Source organism: Schistocerca cancellata, chromosome 2 (assembly GCF_023864275.1).
Source record: "Schistocerca cancellata isolate TAMUIC-IGC-003103 chromosome 2, iqSchCanc2.1, whole genome shotgun sequence".
Classification (NCBI taxonomy): domain Eukaryota; kingdom Metazoa; phylum Arthropoda; class Insecta; order Orthoptera; family Acrididae; genus Schistocerca; species Schistocerca cancellata.
This window is the reverse complement of record NC_064627.1, coordinates 1082351854-1082365493: the sequence shown is the minus strand read 5'-3', so window position 1 is coordinate 1082365493 and position 13640 is coordinate 1082351854.

The following is a 13640-nucleotide window of genomic DNA, read 5'->3' as shown; positions in this document are numbered from 1 at the left end:
TGGCGTGATTCAAAACATTAAAAAGGTGTAAAAGTTAGCCGACCTGTAAAAATCTATTTTCAGAAGTAATGTAATTTGAGGTGATCAATAGAAACAAATTAAATTAAATGCAAGTGTTATAGTCTGTATGCCTAAAATGGAAAAGCAAGCATGAGCTTGTATGATGTTTCCCAGCAATAGATCGAGAAGCATAGAGAATCACACAGAGTGGTCGAAACATGTATCAGAGAACAAAAAGAAATACATTGCGTTTTTGCTTAAGACGCGGTTCAAAAAACCCAAATTTAAATCAGAAACACGTACGAAACATCAACAGGAACTTCCAAGCCGTGCAAGAGAATAGTGTTCTGAGACGATGAAACAGCGTCTACAGTAATACAGACAACTGCAGAACTGGTCTCAACCACGTCCTTTAAACTAGTTCGTCAAATGCATAACTAGATATAGGTAGGTATCTCAAAGAAGCTGTAGATTGACACATTTTTCAGGACAAATACTAAAAGGAAGTTACATGGCTACCTCAGAGAAAGTTGTTCAAGACCGTTCTGTATGGCTACGTTCTGGCACTGTGGGTACAACAGTATTGCTCGTTCTAGGACAATCAACGTCCGAAACACTACAATCTCACTTAAATATTTATGGAATCTTCGTTTAAGTGACTGCTAATCTTACAGTTGAGTAGACGAAGAGCAGTATTATGTAGTGCCGTTGTAACTCTAGCACCATTACATGAGGCAGTCTACCAAATTTTGGCTACTGAAATCGTGGATTTGTGAAGGGATATGTAGGCCATAAAGGAGGATTGTCCTAATAATAAAAGTTTAGATGGGAGAATAAGAGCTCACGTTTCCAACAAAGAAAGGAATGAAAGACTATTTACTTCAGAAATATTTAAGAAAGGGCTATCCAAAAATAACTTCTGGAAACCCTGGGGAGTCAGGTCATGTAAACAAGAAATGTGAGTAGGAAAAAGCACAATGCAAGATTTATGGCAATTAGACCCCCCGAGTGGTAAATTAAGTAGCGTTATTAAAGATAATGGAACATCGTTTTTGCCATTGTTTGTGCTTCATTAACCCTCTAACTGCTCTAGGCATGTTTTTGTGTGCTGCTGCTATGGTCACCAGGAGCACTGGACGCGTTTAAATGTGCCTTTGTTCATTCTGTCAGATGCTATATATACGTTAGCATGCCCCCACTTGCCAACGCCTTCATTCTACATAGGCGTTGATATAAGCAAGATGCTGCTCACGTCTGTGTATGCTTGAGACCCGTTAACGCGTGAGACCTTCAGCGTCCAGGTAGAGTGCCCAAGCAGTCGTACGTACACCCTGCGAGCTGAGCAACTTTACAACGTTGGGCCCGTGAGCGTTTTTGCTGCTGTGCCTTTATTTAAGCTGCTGTTTTCATCTTCGCTTTTGACTGAGAAAGTTGCAAGCTGTCGTGGTTGCACAGAAGAAGAAATCATGGAGAAGTAGGTTAGAAAAAAGGCATTTGTGTCGTGCTACTGTAGGACTGGTTAAGGTCTGGGTTGTATTGTGTTTACGGTTGTAACCACGAAAATTGGTTTCCAAAATTTGGGGAAAGCGGCGAATTAGCGGCAACTTTCATTAGATCGTATGTGAAACAGAGAAACACTGTTTACGTCGACAACTGGTACTCAGGGAAAGGCCTGTTCCTCAGGCTTCATAACAACGGAACGACCACATGTGGTACTGTTCATGGTACTGTTCACAGGGACAAGCGCAACATGAAAAAAATCTGCAAGACAAACGGAAAAGAGGAGAAATTCAATTTATGTGCACTGATGTAATTCTGGCCCTGAAGTAGTGCGGCAAAAGTGTAAATATTGACCACTGCAGAAATGTTTCAGACAGAAAGACTGACAGAAACTGACAGTGTGAAGTCGTGTAAAAAGTTATCTACGTGTCTTAAATGCTCATGCTTTCCATAGAGGAGTCAGAGGGTGAAACATGTCAACAGCAGAGTTTAATCTGGTTTTGGTAAGATAAATTGTTCAAGCCCATGGCACAGAGCAGAGAAAAATTGGCAGAGGATGGCACTTTGATGACGAGAATTCTCTACGATTCAGGGCCTAGGTGAACTCTCAAAGAAACACAAAGTGTGTCGACAGACCATGTACAAATGGAAACCGAGCAGCACGCCAATGTGTGTTGTACCGTGTTTCGAGTCTCTTCGCACAAATAAAATTATTAACCCCAAATAACCATACAAGAAGGATGACATTACAGTGATATGTCTCTAAAACTAAATGAAAGATCAAAAACAAAAGAAAAAAACAAGAACAAGAAAAACAGAAAATGGAATCAAGAAACATAATAAAAATATATTTTAAACATTGTCTGTGTCTTCCAAAGGCGAGATCCAAAGGAAGGATGGAAAACATACACAGAAGCTGTGAAAGATACTAGAACAGTTAGAGACCCTGGCTTTGAAACTTCTCTCCAGATGAATTACTGTATTCACAAACAAAAGCCTCACAGATTTCATATGCTGTAATATATATTGAGTATGTGAAGTGCTAGATTTAAAAGTACAGGATTCACTGGGTCAATGAAACCAAATTATATATAACTGCCTATCCTGATATCCAGTTATTATTCTGTCACCAACGAAAAGTGTTCAGAAAACTTGATTATCTGTTGTAGGATCTTTCCTAGAGAAATTTTGCGATGTTAATGATATTGAAACACAATTTTAAGGTTGCAACGAATTATTCAGTATATGGGAATCTGCCCTACCGAGGTTTTGTACAATATGCCATGACACAATTAAATTTCAGTATTTTTACAAATATGGCAACATGCTCATTGTAGTACATACCCTATGATATCACACACTCATAGAAGTAATCAGGTATGCCGTAAATTTCGTAAAATCATACTATTCAAATCACATGCGGAATTTTCAAATTATCACATTAATATTAATTGTCATTTTTCAGAAGATGGCGAGGTGTTATTCATTTATACACACAATGAAATATTTGCTTCCATTTCTGAAGTGGGATAACTCTGATGCTGTGGCTCTTCTTTCTACGGTGTATAAATCCTGAATGCCAGAACATATATAATAGGATTAGTAATAAAATTAAGTTATTGTTGTTATTAAAACCAATGTCCACACCGTGGCCTCAGACAAAACTTTTTCTTTCACTGCAGCATATAGATCATGTCATGTCATACATAACTAAAGGGAGGAGGGAGTAGACGAACATTGATTATTAATAATCCAGGGCGAGGGGTGTGAGGTGACATTGAACTTACCACATGGATGTGTGTATGAGACAGGCGAAATAGCCTCAGACTTCAAGGAGAATGTGGTAATTCCAAATCGAATGAAAGCAGTTGCTTAGTGTGAAAATTAGTGAACTAGTAGTTTCATAAGTCACTAGAACGAATTCCTTAGAGGAATTGAAAAACTGATAGAAGCAGACACCGGGTAAGATCAGTGTGTATTCCAGAGAAATGTAGGAACACGCAAGGCAATACTGACCCTACGACTTATCTTAGAAGACAGATTAAGGAAAGGTAAACCTACATATAGACTTTGTAGACTTAGAGAAAGCTTTTGAAGCTTTTGAAATTGTTGACTGGACTACTCTCTTTGAAATTATGAAGATAGTAGGGGTATGATACAGGCTATTTACAACCAGGCTGCAGAAATAAAAGTCGACGGGTATGAAAGGGAAGCAGTGGTTGCGAAGGGGGTGAGGCTGTTGTAGCCTATCCCCGATGTTATTCAGTCTATATACTGAACAAGCAGTAAAGGAATCCAAAGAAAAATTTGGAGTATTACATTTCAGGGAGAAGAAAGAAAAACACAGAGGTTTGCCGATGACATTGTAATTACGTCAGAGACAGCAAAGGAATGGAGGAGCAGTTCAACGGAATGAACAGCGTGTTGAAAGAAGGGTATTAGATGAACATTAAAAAAATCATCGAATGTAGTCGAATTAAGTCAGATGGTAATAAGAGAATCAGATTTGAAAACGAGATACTTAAAGTATTAGATGAGTTTTACTATTTAGGCAGCAAAGTAAGTAATAATGGCCGAAGTGGGGAGGATATAAAATGTACATTGAAAATGGCAAGAAAATAATTTCTGAAAAAGAGAAGTCTGTTAACATCGAGTATAGATTCAAGTGTCAGGAAGATATTTCTGAAAGTACAGTATTTGTTTGGAACGCAGGCAAGTATGGAAGTGAAAAGTGGGTGATAAACAATTTAGACAAAAACAGAATAGAAGCCTTCGAAATGTGCTGCTGCGGAAGAATGCTGAAAATTAGATGGATTGATCATGTAACTAATGAGGAAGTGCTGAATAGAATTAGGAGACAATAAATTTTTGGCACAACTTGGCCAAAAGAAAGATCGGCTGATAGGACATACTGCGTGACGTCAATGGATCACTAGTTAAGTATCTGACGGATGTGTGTGTGTGTGTGGGGGGGGGGGGAGGGGGTGAAAATTGTAGAGAGAGAGAGAGAGAGAGCAGGAGATGAATGTGGTAAGCAGATTGAGAAAGACGTAGGTTGCAGTGGTTATTCGGAAATGAAGAGACTCGCACAGGACAGAGGAGTATGGGGCGCTGCGTGAAACCTGTCTTTGGACTGAAGACCACAATAACAACAACAACAAGTAGAGTCAATAGTCATATATAGATTAATACTTTTTATTCCCAACTGTAGTTTTAATGTTACGATTATTTCTTCAAGTAATGGATTGGCACACTGATCAGGATGGAATGGGACTAGAAGAAAACAGTTCCATTTTAACCTATTTTATTTTGAAAATATTGATTTCTAAGAAGTTCAAGTAAGAATTTCATTTTAAACATAAACTGCAGCCTATGAAACATTATTGATGCACAAACCTTTGATAATACTAGCTGTGTCAAGACTCTGTCAAGACCTTGATGAACATGCAATACCATCAGCTTTAAACATATTTTTTTTTCTCTGCACTGCTATTTCTGAAGGAGGTCGTGTCCCAGTCGTCAACATCTGGTTTTAGAACTTACCCTCCGAAGTGGCTGACTATTTTATAGCAAATTTAATAGCAACAAAGTAATCCACATAATTATATTTCTTTTAGTCACCCATCTTCCTTTTGGTTTGAGTCATCAGTCTTGTGACTGGTTTGATGCGGTCTGACACGAATTGCTCTCCTGTGCCAACCACTTCATCTGATAACAGCACTTCCATCCTAACGTCCTTAATTATTTGTTGTACGTATTCCAGTATCTGTCTTCCTCTACAGCTTTTGCCCTCTCCAGCTCCTTCTAGTACCATGGAAGTCACTCCCTTGTGTCTTAACAGATGTCGTATCATCCCGTCCCTTCTCCTTGTCATTGTTTTCCACATATTCCTTTCCTCTCCGATTCTGCGCAGAGCCGCCTCGTTCGTTACTTTATCAGTCTAACTAATTCTCAACATTAGTCGGTAGCACCATACCTCAAATACTTCGTTTCCCTGCTGTTCCGTTTTTCCCACAGTCCATATTTCACTGCCATACAATGCTGTGCTCCAAACGTACATTTCAGAAATTTATTCCTCAAATTAAGGTCTATGTTTGATACTAGTAGACTTTCTCGGTCAGGAATGCCCTTTTCGCCAGTGCTTTTGATCTCCTCCGGGCTCGGTCCGCCATTGGTTATTTGGCTGCCTAGGTAGCAGAATTCCTTAACTTCATCTACTTGATGACCATTAACCCTGATGTCCAATCTCCTATTGGCCTAATTCTTTACCGTGTGTTCAGGAATCACTGACTCAATTTTCCCTCAAACAAATTTAAACTCAAAACCATTTCTGGTGATGGAATGTTCTTTACAAATTATTGTGTAGAGGGATAGGATTTCCACAAAGTTTACGGAGTTAATACGAGATTCTGGATGGATACCGTGATAGGCTGTATTAAACAAAAGCAGAAGCTCCTCAACTTGATTCCAAGACAATGTCATCACAACTGTATTTCTTACATGTTGGGCAGCCTCATACAGGAACACAGCATTTGTAGCCAGATATTTTTCATACAAAATCGCACGCAGCGGCATTTGTTTAAGCATACCACCCAACTCTTTCAACAATGCCTCTGCCAGGAATTTGCTATGATGATGTATTAGGCAAATACTATATAGAACGTTAACGTTTTATCCTCACTAGTCCCATTCGTTGAGCAAGTAAGAAATATAGAATCATAATAAATATCTATTGTTTATTTAAAAGATACGTAAATTTTATGTTCCTCTCATTTATGAATGTCATTTCTGAAGCTTACTACAGTAGTATCTTGAATTTGATTCACAGTGTGGAATAACGAACCTTTTTCATAGTGTCATGAAACTAACCATGTAACCTGTTATTGGCAAGTTGTAAGAATCAATTGCGACGTTAATGTTCTAAGTTGCTGATTATTTGCACATTATTTAATTTTCCTGGTATTTATTACTTATAAAATATGTCTGCACTGAAACTACTATAAGCAATTTTTGAAATAATAAATAGTCTCTGTTTTACTGTGACAGAATGGGAGAATATTTCTTGCTCGCACCTTAAAGCATGTTTGGATTATTGCACAACAATTAAATTTTACATTTTAGGAATAGAAGTTATAAAGAATTTTGAAAATAAAAGTTGTTTTTGTTATGTTCTTCAGTTCGGAAACTGGTTTGATGCAGCTCTCCATGCCACTCTATCTTCTGCAGACTTCTACACCTCCGAGTAACTACTGCAACCTACATCCTCCTCACTCTGCTTACTGTGTTCATCTCTTGGTCTCTCTCTACAATTTTTAAAAACCCCCTGCCCCACCTGTCCCTCCAATACTATACTGTTGATCACATCATGTCTCAGAATGTGTACTACCAATTGATCCTTTCTTCCAGTAAGGTTGTGCCATAAATTTTCCCCCTTATTCTGTTCAGTACTTTCGCATTAGTTACGTGCGCTACCCATCAAATGTTCAGTACTCTTCTGTTGCACGACAGCTCAGAAGCTTCTATTCTCTTCTTGTTTGTCGTCCATGTTTCACTTTTGTACATTGCTACACTCCATACAATACCTTCAAAATGAGATTTCCTAACACTCAAGTCTACATTCTCCTTCAGAGACTCGTTTCTTAGCATTTCGAGTCTACATTTCATAACTTCCTCGCTTTTGCCACCATCAGATATTTTGATTCCCAAATAACGAAACTCATCTACTAATTTAAGTATCTCGTTTCCTAATCTAATGCTCTTAGTATCACCTGACTTAATTCGACTACATTCCATTGTCCTTGTTTTGCTTTTGTTGACGTTCATCTCATACACTTCTTTGAAGACTTTTCCATTCTGTTCAACTGCTCTTCGAAGTCCTTTGCTGTCTCTAACAGAACAACTATCTATTCGGCAAACCTCAATGTTTTTGCTTCTTCTCCCTGAACTTTAATTTCTATTTAAATTTTTTCTTTGGTTTCCTTTACTGCTTGTTCGATATACAAACTGAATATTGTAAGGATAGGCTACAACTCGGTCTCGCTCCCTTCTCACGCACTGCTTCTCTTTCATGCCAATCGAATCTTATAACTGCCGTCTGATTTCTGTACAAGTTATAAGCAACTTTTCGCTCACTGAATTTTACCCCTGCTCTCTTAGAGTTTCAAAGATAGTACTCCAAAGGTTTCAATAGCTTCCTATAAGTCTACAAATGCTATAAACGTAAATTTTCCTTTCCATAACTTAACTTGTAAGATAAGTCACAGGGTCGGCATTGCCTCGCTTGTTCCTAAATTTCTCCGGCATCCAAAATGAAGTTGCCCTAGGTTGGATTCTACCAGATTCTTCATTCTCCTGTAAAGACGTCGTGTTAGTATTTTGCAGCTATGACTTATTAAACAGATTGTTCGACAATATTCACATCTGTTAGCACCTGCTTCCTTTGGAGATGGAATACAGAAAAATAATTACAACATGACTTAGCACACTTGTCTTCTGGAAGTGTTGTTCTTACTATCAGATATGTAGGTTGACATTCACTGTTAGAAACAAAATTAACTACGCTGACTATACAACGAACAACAAAGCTACACACATTACGAAGTGCACGCTAGTGAACGCATAATAGCCCTGTGTAAACTGACAGAGTTCTAAATGACGAAGCAATTTGTCATCTGTATGGTACTGAGAAACGGGGCTCCAGTCAATAAAGCGCCAAAGAGGGGCGATTGGGCAAGAATTTTCTTGCTGGCCAGTGTTCTAGATGGTAATGCCAGCGAGTGTCAGCGGACGAACAGTGAAACGCCTGCACGCGAGGACTTGGAGGTATTCTGCTAGTTGTTAACTGTGGAACACGGAAAGATATTCTGGCCGGTGCTAGATTTTGAACTATTTCGATTTTCGGTGGATCTGAATTATTTCTTACAGATGTCGGAGTTATCCAAGCATCTAATGTCTTTGATTGCTTGTAGGCAGCTCTGGACTTTGAAGCATTTCCGAGGAAGTTCGGAGTTGGATGATGTATGTAGACTGGAATATGGCAGCTAAAAGAACATTCGTACGTTGATCAATAGTCACTTGAGTGCTTGCGACTCGCACTGCATTATTGTGTTGGGGAACTAAGAAATGCAATGGTTTTGATTAACTGTTCTTTTAAAGATTGCTGTCAGTATATTTTTAATTAAGAAAATCGTCGTTATTGTGGTACTTGATTACTTTGCTAGATTTTGGTGGTGCATGAATTTAATGGGACATACCTCCTCATTGGTCCGGCAGACACTCGAAACAGTTGCTGTAGAGCCGTAATTTTTATAAAGTCCCCAGGGAGGTATAACGGTCGCAGTTCGTTCTCAAATTTTCTGCTGCAGATCCTGCGGCGAGGTATTATCTCCCTCAACTTCCTGAGCTCTAATTTTATTGCGCTAACTTCTGCTTGCACCGCGAGCAGTTCGCTACTCACGTGGCAATGATCGTTAGATACGTCGTTGTTTCAGACACGCCCATTTCGAACTTAATTTTCCGTCAACAAAGGATTCAGTGACCTGAGTTTGTTGAGAAAATGTCTTTGAGTGACTCTGTTTAAATCTCCCTGCTGTTCCCCCTCTCACCTTATAGCAACCTGACGGCTTTGCCTTTTGACCCAGTTATTGAACTCTTTCTCCAAAATATCCGTGAATGTTTAATTTTGCGGCTCGGTCCATTTTACTTACTATTAACGAAGATTTATTCCTATCCTTTGAACTACTAATTTAACGTTGCGGTTTGGTTTGAAGACCAGGATTCTACCTCTGTTTAATAGCTGTTGCTCAGCGGCTAGGACTTTTTGACAAGCACATGAAATGTATTCGCATTTGCGAATATGGGCCACAATCAGCTGTATAATGGAATGACGACGACGAGAATGTATGCCGGACCTGGAGTCGAACCCGGATTTCCCGTTTTCATGAGCGGTCGTCTTACTGTTGGGCTACCTGAGCATGACTCGCGGCCAGGCCAAAACTTCCATATGCCGTCAACAACGTGTCTGTAGCCTCTACCTGGCAGAAGGAAGTCCGACTATGTACGAGGGTTGGAATTTAAATAGTGGCAACTACGTATTCACAACCGATACAAAAGAGTTACATGTGTGCACCTGTTACTGTCCTTCAATGTAGTCACCAGCGTTGTGTAGAATCCGTTGCCAGCGATGCGGAAGGCGTAGTATACACTCAGCAGAGCCTGTTCTGTTGATGGTGCGAATGGAGCGGTCTACTGCCTGTCGAATCTCTGGAACAGTTCTGAAGCGAATGCCACAAAATGGTTCCTTCATCTTCGGAAGCAAATCAAAGTCACAAGGATTTAAGTCCGAGGAATATGATGGATGGTACAGTACTTCCCAATCCCATCGACCGAACAGAGCAACCACAGCCTGCGCTGCATGCGCCCGCGCGTTGTCGTGCAAAATGATGGGTAGGTTGCGCAGAAAGTGTCGCCGTTTCTTTGGCAAAGCTGGTCGCAGTTAATGCTCCAAAAACGAACAGTAATACTGTGCATTGATGGTCTGCCGGGGAGGAACGTAATGCGTTACGATAACATCACAGTCGTACACGAGAATCACCATAAGTTTCACCATACTGGGGCTCTGACGCACTTTCGACCATCGCGGCGTCCCATAATGACGCCATTCGTTGGCTTGGCGTTTCAGTTTTGGCTCGTACGATGTGGCCCATGCCTCATCCAGAGTTACGATACGGCGTAAGAAAGCCTCTCCTTCGGGCTCATAGCGCTCCATGTGCGTCTGATCAGCGTCGTAACGCATCCATTTCTGCATTTCCGTCAAGTCACGCGGAACCCATCGTGATCCAATTTTTCGTATGCCCAGGCGTTCCTCCAGGATGTGAAGCACAGTCGCATGCGCTAATACGTTTTCGTGGGCGAGCTCACAAATCGTATGGCGTCCATCACTGCCCACTAACGCAGCAACAGCATGCACTTCTTCTTGAGAGACTCTAGGACGACCTGCCCGATGCTTTTACCCAACGTGCCACTATTCTGCACGGAAATGCTGATTCCCCGCACGCCTCTTGAAGACCTTGATGACACTGTCGTGCTGTGCGACCTCTGGCACATTCAGTCTTGATCCAACTCCGTTGTTCCTGTTTCGAAAACATAGTGACATTGTTATGTTAGACAGCTCGCTCACAAGTGACTGTGTTTCCATCGATTGTGCGCACCCCGTTGACGTGGGACAAGCGAGTCCATTTACTAAGAAGTAAGGTAGGTATGTCTACATCGTGTGCTATCATCAACAATAGTTGATTCCATTGTATAGTGTCTCCACAGCAGTGTGCCACAGCAGTTCCAACCTAAGTATAATTGTAATTATTTGTAGAAATAACTAATCACACCACACGATGAAAATGTTTTACCGTTACATAGCGATCTGCGAGAGAGTACTTTCAGAACTGCAGCGTGTATTCTCTCATGGTGAAAAGATCGAACGTTATTGTGGCTCTGTAATTAAGTGCGTTTTAAATCAAGTGGAACCTGCTTTATTTGGTGATGTTGCCTGTGTGTTTGGTCGATAACAAAATTCTGATTACTTATGCAAAGAAATTTTGTCTGTATTAACGGTCTCAGATAATACATGTATGAAACTATACCATGGATGCTGGTAAAATGCAGTGGTAGGAAAATTTACTACTTTGGTTGAAAGTGATACTCATTTAATAAAGACAAGATACTGAAAAGGTTTGTGAATATCTCTCCACTGAGTACAAATAAATTATACTTTTAATGAAAAGTATTGTGACAGTCTGAAAATCACTTCTGTCTAATTACATGTAACATCAGAAAGAATAATTATTAAAACCAATCACTGCATTAAACAAGATAAACCCATATCAGTAATAAAATAATGAAGGGGAGATATAAGGGGTGGAATTTTAAATACTGGCTACTATTTGTTTGCAACTTACACATAATGGATAGATGTGTGAACGTTTTTCAGTTCTTCATTGTGGTCACTAGCACTGTGCACAGCCTGATGCGAGCTATATGGAAGTCGTAAGATACACTTAACAGCACCAGTTTTGTTAACAGTTTGAGTGGAGTGGTCTATTGCCTGACGAATCTCTGCAACACTTCAGAAGCAAATGGCAGGAATGCTTTCTTCGGCATAGGAATGAACTGGAAGTTACAAGGACTTACATCCACTGAGTGTGGTGTGTGGCAGAGCACTTTCCAACTCAATTGATCGAACAGATCAGTTACAAGTTACCCCATATGCTCCCGAGCATTGCCCTACATTGATCCAAATGAGCAGGACCTGCAGAAAGAGTCACCACCTCTTTCTCTGAGCTGCTGATTTCTGGATCACAGCCTGTGACCAGCTTAGCGACAGAAATGGCGACACTTTCTGCAGGAGGCACCCATCATTTCGAAGGAGAATGCTGGGGCGCATATGGCGGAAGCCGTGACTGAGTTGTTGAATCGATTGCACTGGGAACCGCCGCACCACCCACCACACTCCCCGGACTTAAGCCATAGTGACTTCTACTTCATTCCAAAATTTGTGCTTACGTAAAGTGTCGCCAGCACAGCATGCACCATAGAGGTTGCAAGAAGATCGACAGAGGCCAAAAACAGACTCGTAGGAAACGCGCCGCCAATGCTCTCCCGGCTGCCAGTATTTAAGATCGCCGCTGCGGACTGGAGGGCGAGTCTGACGCATTCTGTAGCACAGAGTGCGTTCCAGTGTCATCAGTCGCAGCCCAGCGGGAATCGCAGTAGCAGTTTGCTCTGCGGATAACAAAGACACAGACAGCACATAGCAACGATAATTGTGAACATAGCTGACTTAGTACTTCAGCAACACGTGAGGTATACAGAAGATCTTGTACCACTATGAATGTCTTGAGTTAAGTAAATTTTCCATTCATATGAATGAAGCACCCAGTTAATCTATGCGTGCAGTTCGTGTTATAGAAAGAGGACACTGGCCACAAACAACATCCTCTCCTTGCTACTGTGGTACAGCTCTGCAGAGACAACGAGACAACATAAAAAAATTGAAGGAAGCACTTGGTGCCATTAGCTTCAGAACTGCTACACAGAATCTTATGGCAATACACCGTTGCACTCGAAATATCAATACGACTGCGGCTGCCAATAGTATCCTAAGACTTCCACATCGCTCGGAAAATATTACACACAGCGCTGGTGACTACAGTGAACGACAGCAGACGTTTGAAATATCTTTCCATTTTGTACACGGCGTGTATCCGTAAGAGTGTGCAAAAATTTAACAGGACATAGAGGATGCTGCACTGAAGAATTTGAGGTAGGAACCTGGGTGCGGAGCAGCCAGCTTAAGGAGATAATAGGAATAAAATCACATTACTAAGTATTTTTTTTTACAGTTAACTGAAAATATCATAATGGACGCAAATAATGTACCATTTGTGATGCATCTTACTAAATGTGCTGAAACTGACAGCCATCAATCTCAATGCAAGCGTAATATTGGCAAACAAGATTCTGAGGCACACTGACAAATACCCCTGGTGTGTTTCGAATCACATCACAGCCAGCTACAATCCTGGCAACTAATATCATCTCCGTGTCCACTGGGATATCATATACCTGTGACTTTAGACATACCCATAGGAAATAATCAACTGGATTCATGTCGCGTGTCGCCGCTGGTCATGGAATAGGACCTCCCCTTCCAATCCAGCGACCAGGAAATACAGCATTGAGATGGATGCGGACATCTACGCTGAAGCGAGGCGGTGCACCGTCATGCTGTATCCACATCCTCTCACGAACAGCCAAGGGGACACTGTAAATACGATACAACAGAGCCATCTCAAGGATAAGTAAAGTAAACAAATCTTGCATCATAACTTCCCAGTAATCAGGCTTATCCTCCTTGTTTCCTCACAGGAAATAAAGAATGTACATGTAAATAAACAGCACAGTACGAGGAAACTTGTACGCATGTTAGTTGTGAATAAGATGGAAAACAGTAATGCTAGAGAAACTATACGTTAAGTACGTGTTAGATATGTGTTACGCGTCGAGCAGCGCGTGACCTTGATTGGGAGTTAATTTTTCGCTGCCTCTGCTACAGCGTCCTACATATTTACTTAGCCACCAGGTTC